Source organism: Echinops telfairi, unplaced genomic scaffold (assembly GCF_000313985.2).
Source record: "Echinops telfairi isolate 266 unplaced genomic scaffold, ASM31398v2 ScPeMD7_9;HRSCAF=40, whole genome shotgun sequence".
NCBI lineage: Eukaryota > Metazoa > Chordata > Mammalia > Afrosoricida > Tenrecidae > Echinops > Echinops telfairi.
In genome coordinates this window covers 50,689,533-50,700,887 of record NW_022103906.1, presented here as the reverse complement: position 1 = coordinate 50,700,887, position 11,355 = coordinate 50,689,533, and positions in this window count along the sequence as shown.

The following is an 11,355-nucleotide window of genomic DNA, read 5'->3' as shown; positions in this document are numbered from 1 at the left end:
GTTCATTCTATTTCATTTCTGATAACTTCCAGTTTTGCTAGATTCATATAAAGTACGTTCACATTCCAGTTATTACTGAATGTTTGCAGCTACTCTCATTTTTTGTCATGCTCCATGAGCAAGAGAGGGTCTGGGAAGCTCTACTGCATCCCCATCAATCAGCTCGGCTCCACTTTGAGAAGCCAGCGCTTTCCCAATCCAAAGTGTTCGTTTTCCAGCACTACCATGGCAAGAGTCTGATGATATTTACAAAAATGTACTGGCTCTCCTTCCCCGCAGGCCCCAGAAGTATATATCCTTGTCCTTCTTCCTAATCCATTTTAGTCTGGAAGTTCCCCTGAAATCTTCCCATCCAAGGTGACTCTGCTAGCATTTGAAATACAATTGGCAAAGAGTCCAGCATCACAGCAGGATGAAGGCCACGATGTGATGAACTAGAGGAAGAGTAGTGGTTTAGGAGATAGCCTGTTTTTATTCATGCTTGTGATCATTTCTAAGAGGGCTTGTTTCACGTTTATAAATATGCATAATGGCTTATGACTTGAGCTGCTAACGATGTGAGGTCTTCAGTTTGAAACCATCAGCTTCACTGTGGGAGGAAGACGAGGTTTTCCACTCCCCCAAATATGGACAGTCTTGGAAACCAAAGGGCAGGTCTACTCTGTGCTGTCACTGTGATTAGGAATCAAGTAGTGATGGCAGTGGGTTTGAGTCTACGCTATACAACCTCGTTAATATAACAAGAGACCCTACACATTTCCAAAGAAAGGCTAAAATTGATATTACATAGTTTTGTAGGACACAATTCAATTCAAAACAAATGCTACATAATAGCATCTAAGTTTTCTTATAATCACATGCAGTAAAATTTTATATGTATCTCATAAAAACTTGACCAATATTTAAGAAATTAGTATATTTTTCTTTGAGACTGTGAGAATATTTCTTGATATAGATAATTAAAAGGACAATATGAGATAAGAGGATAGCCTGCAGAGAATATTGCTAAAAGGCAGTGTGGAGGAATACAAAGACTAATATAAATACATGTGACTACATTTGATATTGAAATATCATAATGGAGATGAGCTATGAGGTAATTAGAGGTGCCAAGAGGTTGATGGAATACTCAGTGGTAGAGCAATATTGATAATACTGTCGAACTATCAAACAAATAAACTTGAGGCATTCTAGTAAGGAGCAAAGGCGATAGTTAGTCATATAGAAAACTGAATTAAAAGGCGGCTTCTAAAATGAAAGCACATATATAGCAAAAGCTAAATGACTTCTTCACACTGTAGAGAAGTTATAGATTGAATCTCAAAAACAAGCTATAATTTTGGAAGTACAACTGAAGCACATTTGCATCACAGATGATTTCCCACTGGTTGTAGTTTAATGCTTTCCTGCATTGTCTGGGGAAAAATTTAAATCCATATTACCAAGTTTGAAAATTTCCCCTAGAAACAGATTTTGACTGAGTCTGAAGGTGTAGCCATGGGATTTGGTACACAGATCTATGTCTGTGCTACAGTGTCAAGCCAGTGCCATAGGGACAACACCAGCTCAGCATCATAGCAGGTGGCCTTATAGAATTCATATTGACAACATACTCTGTTGTCAATTTGAGAAGATTAAGAATGAAAGGGTGGAGTCTAGCCTGTCAATCAGATTGCAGCTTGATGACCTCATTTGGAGGTGCTAAGGAGATAAACAGCTCTCTGAAAACAGGACACATGCTCATTCCTTGTGAGACACTTCTGACAAGAAGTCACCTGAAGCTACTCTGATGCCGTCAGAGCCCTGGAAGCTAGAGGAGCCACGTGGAAATCCCTGACAGTGATGAGATGCTTACAATGCCACTGGATCCACATGACTTCCCAGCCACTGACCTATGATCTTCCTGCATTCAGTGTCATTGTATGTGCTTTTTGATTCTGAAGAGAAATTTTTAGATTGGTATCAGAAATATGAGCTAATATTGGACTTATGGACTTGATCTGGACTGGGCTGGTATGTTTTCTCAATATTCAATTGCTCTTGTATATAAAGCTCTTTCCTATACACATATGAGTATCTATGAATTTGTTTCTCTAGTCTACCCAGACTAATACAGCTCCTCTGAATGGATGTGAACTCCAAACTTTCCATTATAGCCAAGCACGTTTACTGTTTACATCACATACCACCCAGCGACTCCACTCTATCTGTAGACATTTGTAAAAGATTTAGAAAGTTATATAAATGAGTGCTCTGAACTTTGAGAGCAGCTTATTGCAGGATTGAAAAGAGATGGTGGTAAATAATTTCTGACACAGCAGCACTCTGTAATGGTTCATTTTCACCTCTAGTTGACTTACATGAAAGGTACAAGAATTGTTCAAAATACATCGGGGTCATTTGAACATCTTGAATATTACTTTACCGACTTTACTTATGATTTTTTTATGGCTGTTTTATGGCAGCAAAATGTGGCTCTAAAGATGATAATTGAGGCATACTCATCATGGGTAAATTCTACAGCTTTATCTGTGTAATCCTACATCTACTTCTCCAGTCACTTTTAAAAATCTCAATAAATTAGATGGCAACATAATATCAAAAGTTAAAGCAAGTACACCATTAAATGCAAAATGACACTGGTGTTTATCACCTAAAGTTTAAACAAGTCATTGTGGTGTTTACATTTCAAATTTATATGCATTATTTATTCCAAACTGCTGGGACCCAAGGAAGCATTTATACACTATGTGCTTCAAAATTATTTTGAAACAATTTCTTTATTGTATATTTTTGAAATGTATATAGTAGAATAAAGATATGCGAGTTTCTCATTTTCATAGAATACAAATTACTCTATCAAGAATATGGTTGTAGATTAGATATTCATGAAGAAGAAAAATAACCTTAATGTACTCATTTTGTACTTTCTTCTAAATGTTTTAAAATACTCCATTTTTAGAATTGCTCAAAAAAACAGATACTATGACTACTTCATTTTTTTCAGGACATACTTTTATAAACTACAGAAATCTGGGCCATTAGGAAATAGCAAAGGGAATGCAAGTGAGAGACAGATTTATCACCTATGCTTATAATGTAATGTACTAGGTGACTATGAATACCAGAGCAGAGATTACTCTGCGGAGATCTGCACTAATATAATGCACTCTTTCCTGGTATTTGAACTGTTCCCCAAAGCAAATGTTTATTTCTGCTAAATTATTCTGAACTTTTCATAGCACACACAGTCGTTAAATAAAATAAACAATTTTGCATTTTGATACTGATGTTTTCATTACTCTGTTAGGTACTTTCAAGTTGTCTCTGATTCATAGGCAGCTTCTGTATAACAAAAGGAAATATTGCTCATTCTTGCTCCATCCTCATACTGGTGGGGATGATCAAGCTATTGTTGTAACCCCTGCTGGACACACTGATTACTAACAATTGTTGCTACTCATTTTGAGATGTGACTCACCATCAAATGAAGATCTTCAAAGCTTCATGGAACCCATTCATTATTACTGTTATTTAAACGAAACCTCACCATTGTGTCTCCTTTCTTGGTTCCTAGAACCCTGATCTTACTTATTTTTTTTCTTTGTCTCTTCAGAGAAAATGAACTTTTGATTTGACAGCAATACATCAATGTGTAAAAGTGGCAATTTTTTTTTAGAAGAATCAAACACAACTCTTCACCTGACTAAACTGTAAATTGTATCCATACACCATTTGATTAGTTCTCAAAAGAAATGTCATCTTCTCTGGCTCCTAATCTCAATTAGGGTCTCTTTTGTTCATCTATTCTAATCAGTTTTTAGTTTCAGACTCTGTAATTTTATATTATTTGTGTATTGACAATGTTATTGAATGTCCCTTAGAGGACATTTGCATTTTGATACTGATGTTTTCATTACTCTGTGTTAGGTACTTTCAAGTTGTCTCTGATTCATAGGCAGCTTCTGTATAACAAAAGGAAATATTGCTCATTCTTGCTCCATCCTCATACTGGTGGGGATGATCAAGCTATTGTTGTAACCCCTGCTGGACACACTGATTACTAACAATTGTTGTTAGTAATACAGGACATTGTTATGAGTTTACATATTGCTTGGCAAAGCATAGGCCTGCAGTAAATATCTTTTAAATGCAAAAGTGAATGCATAAATATATGGATAAGGGTATTTATTTGTGCAAAAATGACATGGAGCCATCTCCTACTGCCTCCATCTGTAGGAGGGAGAAAGAAACCTATTCCTCATCGGCGCAAGGCCTTATGTCACCAAGCAAAAGTCAGACAGGCCTTCGCTCTGGAGCCTTCTTTTCCCTATTCTGTTAGCAACCTTTCCCCCCGCTGCACCTCTCCGCTGAATTCTATCATCCATTGGAAGTCCACAAAGAAGTCACAGACAATCCTCCCATGTATGCAGGGTTTTGAGGGAAGTTAACAGTTCACAACAAGCCAGGATCAGAAAAATTAAGGATACAGTCATTGGCCCACAGCAACACCTCCCCTCAGCAAGTAGCCAAGTCTCTCTCCCTCTGATCCTCAGCACCTCAGCCCTGCGGGCCCTTGGCCTCTGTTCTGACAACGGGCAAGGAACCCACCTGCTACTCTGCCTCGATTTCATCACTGTGGCCCTGCTCCTCTGCTCTGTCTCCTGGTCTCTCTGTCTCGGTCTCTGATCTTGGAATGGCATTGGCTCTCTTGCCTCTGTTACTTCAGACAGATTTCAATCAATGCTCTTTTTCCATAATGATTCAATAAATTCATTCTTTTTTCCTCCTGCTTCTGAGAAAACCAGAAAAATGCCAAACTAACCATTTCCTGAAAAAAGCATCCTTTACATCTTAATTTCATGTCCTGACCCAAACATTTGGTGAGGTTAGAGAAATGGATAGAAGAGTCATAGTATGAAATTCAGTGGTGAAGAAAGCTGATGGTGCCCAGCTATCAAAAGATATAGCATCTGGGCTCTAAAAGGCTTGAAGGTAAACAAGCGGCCATCTAGCAGAGAAATAACAAGCCCACATGGAAGAAGGAAACTAACTTGTGCAATCATGAGCTGTCGACGGAATCATGTAACAGGCACCAGAAGATCCAAAAGAATCACAGACACATTGAGAACAAGGGGTGTCTGAGCATAGACCCCCAACCCATCCATAGACAATAGGACATCTCCTCACAGAAGGGTCACAAGGGAGGGATGGGTCAACCAGGGTGAAGTATAGCACCAATGAAACACACAATGTTCCTCTGGTTCTTTGTGGCTTCCTCACCCTTACCATCATGACTGCAGTCCTGCCTTTCAGTTCTGGCTAGACTGGGCATGTATAAGAGCTCACAACACACAGAATCCAGGTCAGATAAACCCCTAAGGAACAGAAATGGGAATAGCAATACCAGGTGGGAAGGGGAGGGTGGGGGGAGAAGGTGAGGACAAGGGAATCAATTGCAATGATTGATGCATAATCCCGCCCCGCCCCTTTTAGGGGATGGACAACAGAAATGTGGGTTAAGGGAGACAGCGGTCAGTGTAAGATATAAAAACAATAATATTATATAATTTATCATTGGTCATGAGGGTAGGAGGGAGCTGGAGGGTGGGAAAAAAGAGGAGCTGATACCAAGGGTTCAAATAGAAAGGAAATGTTTAGAAAATGATGATGGCAATATATGTATAAATATACTTGATACAATTGATGTATGGAATGTTATAAGAGCCTCTAATAAAATGATTTTCAATAAATAAATGAGTTTAAAAAAAGAAATTTCTACACCACAATTTGTATCCTTTTTTGCACACACACCTCCCCCATTTGTATAAAACCAAAGATTAAATGGCTATTTGCAAAACATGTATAATAGTGACCGGCACACAGTAAAGGCTCCATCTTCCTTCCTTTCTTTTTTCCCAGAATGAGATTTTATGCAGGATACATTCCCAGAAAGGAAACTGCTAGGTATATAGTTTTATCATTTTTGTTGTTGCTGTTTAGTTTTATTCTGTTTTACTTTGGTTTATTTTTTTCAATATTTATAGTGTATTTATTTGTTTGTATATTCTAACAAACTTCCATAAAATATCATTTACATATCATAAATTGTATCCAATGAAAAATGCACAATTCATTGTTTATATATAAAAATATTTTAAATCAATCAATCAATTTCAAAGTGACCTTCTATATATTATGGAACTATTGGGATCATATATTTCAAAGTAGTTTAGGTATTTCTTAGTTTTAATCCAAAGTCTCACTTTAAAAGTGAAATTTGAAAATGTCAGAAAACAAACAAATAAATAAGCTCTATAAATTTTTCTTTATGTCACAAATCACATTTTCTAAGCTATTTTTCATGTTTGTTTTTGTTACAAGGTGCAATTGATGGTCTAAAATTTGAGAGTGACTTTAAAAACACATTAAACTACTTAATTAATATTCTATATTTTTCAGAACAATGATGGGATGAATTGCTACTTCTTCAGTTGTCCTGAGAGAAAGATGAGTCTTTCTACCCCCATCACGAGTCACAGTCTCAAAAGCCCACAGGGGGATTGCACCCTGGCTTGTTGTAGGTAAGAAGTGACTCCACAGCAGTGAGTTATTTATTTTTTCTTGTCCTGACCTCAAAGTGGCATTCTGAGCACTCCTCCCTGCTGACAACAAGAGGAATGAACCCCTAGTACACAGCCATCCTCCCACCAGCACACAGGTCACGTGGCATGTTCAGGATAACATCTGCGTAAGAAGCCAGTAACAAATAAAGAGGAAATCAGGTAAATGCACTGATACATACTCATTTTTAGCCTACATTATCTATGATGCAGAATAGGGGTACAGAAGGTCTGCACTATGTCGCTTTTGCAACCTCAGCCAAGCACTCCTGGAAAACACAGAAACAGAGGAATGGCAACAAGGGGCACATAATTTCAATTTCTGCTCACAATCTCTTGGAGGAACCCTGAAGGCATACCTCAATCCCGCCCCCCCAGTCTTAAACAGTTTCAGTATCTATTCTGTATTTTAAAAGATACTCAACTATCAATAAGGCTGTACTACTTGAGAAGTACAAAATGGGTTGAAAGAATTATATTTGATTATTTATTCTACAGCCTTATCAGGTGATTAATTTTAAATAAACTTTAACTATCCAGAACCTAAATAGTTTTGTTTTACCTATATCCATCTTTTCTCATTTTTAAAATTCCTAAAGTGCTTTTTAAAAAAAAAAATAAAACTCAGTGGTATGCCAAAATATAGAACTGATCATCCAGGTAACCTCACTGTGTATCTATCTATAAAAGATGTGAAAGTAGGGCTGATGTTAAAGCAGAAATATGATACGCAAAAAGCAAATGCCAAAATACAAATTCATCTCCCTTTCCCCACAGTAGACAAGACGCTGATTGAAAAACAGGACATACAGATACAGGGAAAACCAAGAGACACACACACCCAAGCTGTTGCTCTTGTTGTTTCGTTGCATTTATAAGACATCAAGTAGATTGCGGGTAGATCGATAAGCTAAATTAGCAGGTAATTGCTGATTTGGATTGTCAAACTGAAATGTGAAAATATTCAAATATTTGAAAATATTCAAATGCATAGTACACATAAGATTATCAGGAGTAAAAGACTGATTTGCTATCTAAAATGTAAATCTTTTAATGGGCCATCAGAGAGGTTGTCTGTTTCGAAATGTGTAATGGAGAAAAGATGCCTGGTGGTGAAATGTGTCAGCACTAGGCATGTGTCAGCATGTCAGGTCACTTGCTTCCATGAATAGTCAGTCTCTGGATCCCTACAACGGTCACTATGGGTGAGAACGGACTCAGTGACAGTGTCGAGAAAAAACACACACACTTTGAAAACGGAATCGGTTTTTTCAGATATTTTAAACATGATTGTAAATATACACCTGTAGTATAATTCTCCGTAGTGAATAAAAGTGACTAGCATTCTCCATCTGCAAAAAAAGTTTATAAAACACAAGAAAATATTTCCCCCACAATCACATGCATAAATATGTGTGAAACTTTCTTTTTATGCTGAAAAGAGTAAGCTGACGATCTGAGGAAGATGGTCAGTGAGCTGGATTGACCCAGTGGCTGCAACAAAGGGCTCGCCCGGAGGAAAACTGAGGATGGTGCAGGACCAGGCAATGTTTCCTCCTGCTGGTCACTATGGGTCAGAACCAACCTGATGGCACCTACCAACAACAAATCCAATTGTTGTGGGAAACAAACCCTGAATTATTTCATGAGCCCCTGGGCCCACTGTGAAAGATTTAGAATGAGCCCACTTTGAACTATTTAGAGTGAAGCTTAATTTATCATTCTATTCTAAACACAACTGTATCTAGCAGACAACGAATTCCATGCCCTCAGAACGGTCTTATCTCAGAAAGCATCAAATAATCCTCCAAAAGGTGGTGTGCTTCCAGACTCTGATCAAAGGTCTTAGGTACCGTGAGAGAAGGTTGGAGAAATAGCTATAATACACAGTTAATGATGTTATCATTAAAATGTTCTCAAAATACCCATATTCTATTAATCCAGCGAGCTTTGAAATGACTGAAATGTGGGAACTGGCTGAGCTTCCTGACTCTCCATACATGTACTTCAGGCTGGCTGTTGCTATTGATCTGACCATGTTAGCGTCTATTCGGTGATAAAGGATAAGAAGAATATTGGTGGCTTTAGGGATATTTCCCTTAATCAAATAAAGACTTAGAAAGGTTTACACATTTTATGTATCACTATAGTCTTATTACCAACTTTGAAAACCACTGTCAGCTTGCCTGTTGTGCTGCTGCTACCTTAATGAAATCACGGAGCACATCCCAATGTACCATCTCCTACTTAGGTCACTGCCTCACCAAAGGCCACCCTGGGGAGGTCTGGAGCTACGAGTGTTCCCGACACCAGTGTTTCTCAGTGTCAATGGGAAGGAGAGATCTCATCAAGGAGGATGGCGATGACTTTGATACTTTCAATATTCTTCCTGACCACTACACTTCAAATGCATCCGTTCTTCTTATGTATCCTTTACTCAATGTCTAACGTTCACAAGCATATGAGACCATCGAAAATGCCATGGCTTCAGTCAGGTGCACTGCAGTCTTCAAAGTAGCATCATTGCTTTTTAAAATTCGAAAGAGGTCTTGTGCAGCACATTTACCTAAGGCAATTCATTTGTTGATCTCTTGATTGCTGCTTCCATGAGCATTGATTGTGAATTCAAACAAGCCAAAATCCCTGACAATTTCAACCTGTTCTCCATTTACCTTGTTTGGTCCAGTTGTGAGGATTTTGGTCTTCTTTACATTAAACCATAATTCATACTGAAGGCTGTGATCCTTGATCTTCATCAGTACTTCAAGTCCTCCTCACTTTCAGAAAGCAAGGTTGTATCATCTGCATACAACAGGTTGTTAATAAGCCTTTCTCCAACCCTGGTGTTGCTTTCTTCTTCAGATAATCCAGCTTCTCTGATAACTTTCTCAGTATACAGATTGAATAATTATATTGATATGATGCAAACCCGACTCACACCTTTTCTGATTTTAAACCATGCAGTATTTCCTTGTTCTGTTCCCACAACTACTTCTTGCTCCATGTTACAGATTCTGCATAAACACAATGAAAGGCTCTAGAATTCCCATTCTTCTTAAGGTGATCTATAGTTGGCAATGATCTACGGTGTAGATTCTACACAGTCTGATGCCTTTGCGTAGTCAATGGAACACAAACAAACATCTTTCTGGTATTCTCTGCTTTGGGCCAAGATCCAGCTGACATCAGCAATAATATCCCGTATTCGATGTCCTCTTCCGAATCTGGCCTGAACCTCTGGTAGCTCTTTGTAGCAATGCAACCGTGATTGGATGATCTTCAGTAAGATGTTGTTTGTATGGAATACCTGTGATATTGTCCTATAGTTTGACATTACATTGGGTCACCATTCTTTGGAATGGGTACAAATATGAATTGCTTCCCCTTTGGCCAGGTAGCTATCTTCAAAATTTCTTGGCATAGATGAGTATGTACTTTCAGTGTTTCTTCTGCTTTCTGAAACATTTCAATTGGTATTCCACCAATTCCTGGAGTCTCGTTTTAGCTAATACTTTTTCAGTACAGCTTGAATTTCTTCCTGCAATACCGTTGGGTCTTGCTCATTTGCTACTTCCTGATATGTGGAATGTTGACTAGTTATTTTTGGCACAGTGACTGCACATTCTTTCCATCTTGATGTTTTCTGCATCATTCAATATTTTGCTCGTAGAATCTTTCAATATTTCAGCACAGGGCTTGAATATTCCTTTAAGTAACACATTTTGAGAAACACATTTAGTTTATAATAAGCCCATGCATAAATGAACTGGGACCAAATGAACTGGGACCCAAGTAGAAATCCTTTCCAATTTACACTAAGATCAGAAATAACCTACGTATGTAAGAAAGCATCAGGAATGACCCATTTCCTACCTAGAAAACTTAATGAAATTAATCTTTGTGATTATAGTCCCATTTTCTCCATATTCGAAGTCTCTGATAGTTGCCATTAGATTTTTCATAGTTTTTGATCCGAGAATCTTGCTACTCTATTTCTTGTTTTCTTTTCTCTTGACCAGAGTAGATTTATTTCCCCTGGGTTTATCAGCAGAGATGTTCCACATTCTCTGTCTTGTTCTGAGTAAGGAAAAGTTGTGTACTTCCCTCCCCACTTACAGTTAGATGCATTCTTGTTAATATGGGCATAACTGTCTTCCATACTTTTTGGTGAAAATTTTTAAATAGATAAAAGCAGCAACACATATGTTTAAAATGTAAGTCCTTATCACAGGTCTTGTATTTTGGACATCTGTTGCCTTCATATATGAGAGAGTTACTAGATAAGTTTAAAAGCTGAATGAGCATAGGGCTAATCGTAGCAATCTAAATGCCGAGTGGAACACAGCCCAAGAGAGCAGCTACTATCCATATAAATACATATTTATAATTTCATTTTCTGATTACATAAATAGCACAAGTACATTTTAATAAGCACCAAACATTAGAAATATTTATGAAAAACAATAGAAAATGATCTCTGGAATATACATAAGTAACAATTGGTGGTATAGTTTCATTCATAATTTCCAGTGTGCGTGTATGTGTGCGCATGAGCCTATGCTGTATATAATAAACTAGGAATGCAGTATCATTTATTTTTTTTAAATCAATTTATTGGGGCTCACAAAATTCATCACAATACATAGATCAATTGTGTAAAGCACATCTATACATTTGTTGCCCTCATCATTCCCAAAATTAGCTTGCCTCTTGGGTTCCCGGAATCAGCTCA